Source organism: Nicotiana attenuata, chromosome 5 (genome assembly GCF_001879085.1).
Source record: "Nicotiana attenuata strain UT chromosome 5, NIATTr2, whole genome shotgun sequence".
Lineage (NCBI taxonomy): Eukaryota > Viridiplantae > Streptophyta > Magnoliopsida > Solanales > Solanaceae > Nicotiana > Nicotiana attenuata.
In genome coordinates this window covers 14272831-14276391 of record NC_031993.1, presented here as the reverse complement: position 1 = coordinate 14276391, position 3561 = coordinate 14272831, and positions in this window count along the sequence as shown.

Here is a 3561-nt window from a genome sequence, read left to right as displayed (position 1 = left end):
AATGTCCATATAAGCAAAGACAACACATAGAGTCAGCAAGTCACAATCAACAATGTCCAAATAAACAATTGAAACATAATGATTTTCAAAGTACGAATATATATATATATATATATATATATATATATATATATATATATATATATATATATATATATATATTTGGTTGGGAGATCATTAGCACCGATATTCTACCATCTTTGTTAGCACGGAGTCCGATCACGCCCGATCGGCTAGGACATCTCCCCACGGACAATGTGGTTTGACATGATGATGCGAAAGAAAGTTGTTACAAGAGTAGTACCCCCATGTGCGCAACATGGAGTCTGATCTCCACCCGATCAGCTAGGCCGTCTTCCCACATATGCCGTGTGGGTTGGTTTTTTTTCACAGGTACCAATTTCATCCCAATTTAGGGGAATAATCACAATTTCTCCAATATTTCAATTCCATCCCAAATCACAATCCACCCCTACACCGGCACGTGTAGTTTCAGGTGTGGGCCTTATGACCCACCCTTCCTCGGTTTTGCTAATGATGCTCCCAAAATTATTTTTAGTTTAGTTTGCACACAAAGGTAACACATATATAGAAATGTATTCATCTCATAATCTTTCACATTGTATAAATCTTTATTAGCATTTTCAACCTCTCACAATAGCAATATTTCCTTGGCTCTTTGGGCCTTTCACAAGTTTCATTATTCATGGCACGATGACCGCATTTTATTTATATTCCATGCTTTCATTATTCATATAGAACATTCCAGAAATCATATACCTCAAGTGCGTTAGTAATGGAACTTTTAACACAAAGGGTTCTTTCCAAAGAAGGAGATATACCAACCAACAATAGGAATACACATCAAAGTCATAAACAAGCAGTATACCAATTATCTTTGAATTACTCTTCTCCAATCAAGACAATGTACAATTTCAACACCGGAGTAGTGTAAGAATTTGGATCACATTGGATGTATTTATAAGGCAAAGAATTATCTAAAACAGCCACTTATGGGAATAAATTGAGTACAAAAGCCTGTAGGCCATTCTATTTTTGAAGTCATTTATGAACAGTAAAATCAAGGCTCATTTCATAATTTGTTTCATATTTTCTCATTTCATAGGCATCACTAGGCACAATTATAACTTAAGTTCTTGGCACGTTATCCACACTCATTTTTCCCAATTCATTTAATTTATTTTCAAATATCTTTATATATTATCAACAACGAGACATACTCAATCAAGACATTAGGTACATCTAGTAGAAATTAAGAGTATTAAGCATATCGAGTTTTCCTAACCCAATTGGTATACTAGTTTTCATTTACCATACGACTCAAAGCCATACCAACTTAATAAACAAACCATACTTTAAACATCTAACTTTTCATATAAAGCTCATTCGGAATAATCAAGTTTATAATTTTATAGGGGATAAACCGGAATGTCGAAATTCGGGATTTTGAGCCGACCATACTTAAACTTTACGGAAACATTATGGAATTCAATTCCGAGAGAGAGTTTAGCCAACATACCTTGTTTGAGCTTTCCTTAAGTTACTACAACGCACCAACACCTCTAGCAATAATAATCTATAGGAAGATAGCGAAAATTGATTAATAATTAGAAAGACCCCCATGATGCAGCTCTCTCAGGGGTTTCATCAAACACCTAACATGTGAAATAGACTACAAGGTTCTATAATGGAAACTCCTTCTTTTCTCAACCAATTTCAACAAGAAACTACTCAAAATAGTTCATTAATCCCACATAATACAACCTACTGTACATGCATGGCTTATTTCTAACCCTACCATATATTTGAACTTTTATCCTCTTGCTGAAAGCTTTAGAAGTAGGACTTACCCGGATGGATGATAATCTAGTGGCTAGCTTCCTTGATTCTTGAAGACTTGGGAAAGATTAGATGATTAAGTTGCTAGGTTACCTCTTTCCCTCTCTATATTGCGCTTACCTCTCTCTAAAATCATCAAAATATCGCCCCAAATGAAGCCCCAAAGCCTATTTATCAAAATGGGGTCGGGTTATGAAAATAGAAAAATTAACCCTCCGAACTCGGGTCTGCGGTTGCATAATGGACCGCACAATTTGTATGCGGGTCGCACAATGTACCGCAAAACTGATGCCCAGAAATGAGCTTCACTGGACAGGTCTGCGACCATTTTGCGGTCGCATAACCACTTCTGCGGTCGCAGAATTGGCCGCAGAATTGCATTATGCCCGCCTTTGGTAATTTGGTCATAACTTTATGTAGGAATGTCCAAATGAAAAACAGTTTGAAGCCTTAAAAACTAGACTCGAAAATCTTTCATTTGATAGGTTTTTCATCACATGACACCTTATATATATGTAGATATGCTTGCCCAAAGTTTGGTCTACTGCGTACTCATTTTAAATTTTAGTCCATCATGTAATTTTTCAACTTGAATTAGACATAGGCCTCTCCTTGGACCTCAAATCACTTATAATTTATAATATTCAATTGATATCCATCATATTTATAATCATCGTTTGCACACAAAATAAAATAATTAGCCTACCTTGGCACCACGAAAACTTAAATTACTTAGCAAAATTTTTCGGGGCCTTACAGTGATATTAGTAGCGAAAGTGGTTCTTCCTCCAGTTCAAGTAACGATAAATCAAGCGTTGCAAGCAACACTACCATCCTAGATGCCTTCATAAACGATGATGAAGTTGATATCATGAATGTTGATGATTAAGATGTTGGCGGAGAAGGAGAGTACAATCTTGATGAGATGATACTAGGCGATGAGGGAGAGATAATTGATCAGAATAATGGCTTATCCACTGAATTGATGGAATATGCTGAATATCTTGAAGAAATGCTTAGCCGCTAATTCTGATTATGAAGAGTAAGAAAGAAGTAGAGAGTGAAGAAGACAGTAACATTGAAGAGCTTGAAAGTGAGCGTGAAGACGACATTAACAATTCTGACTCTACCGATGTCGACTCCGCTAACCTATGCATTCCAACTCTTGACTTCCAATACTCCTGCACTTTCCCAAAATATGCATTTCTGATTCTCATTGCATATAATTCTTGAGGAGTCCTGATTTCTTATATTCCTACAATATGTTTCCACGACCTTAAACTTCTTCATTCTATCAAAACTTGTCATTTTTGGGTTTTTTTTCTTTAGTGTAGTGCAAATATAATCAAAACATGGCACGGAATGTTCCTTCGTGCATAAATAATCAAAGCATGACACTGAATGACCCTTCGTGCAAATATAATCAAAACATGGCACGGAATGACCCTTCGTGCATAATCACTCTTCCTCACCCAATCAACAATCACAACCAAACGGGGCGAGGGGATAGACAAATAATAAGAAACGTCCCGGTAAGGGAAAACACAAGTAAACAGCTAAATCCCGGCAAGGGAGCAACAATAATAACTTTCACATCCCGGCAAGGGAGATAATCAATATACTCAAACCATCCTGGCAAGGGATTAATCATATCTCTTTCTATTTCTTTCATTTCTTACTCAATAGTCTTTTTATCGTTCG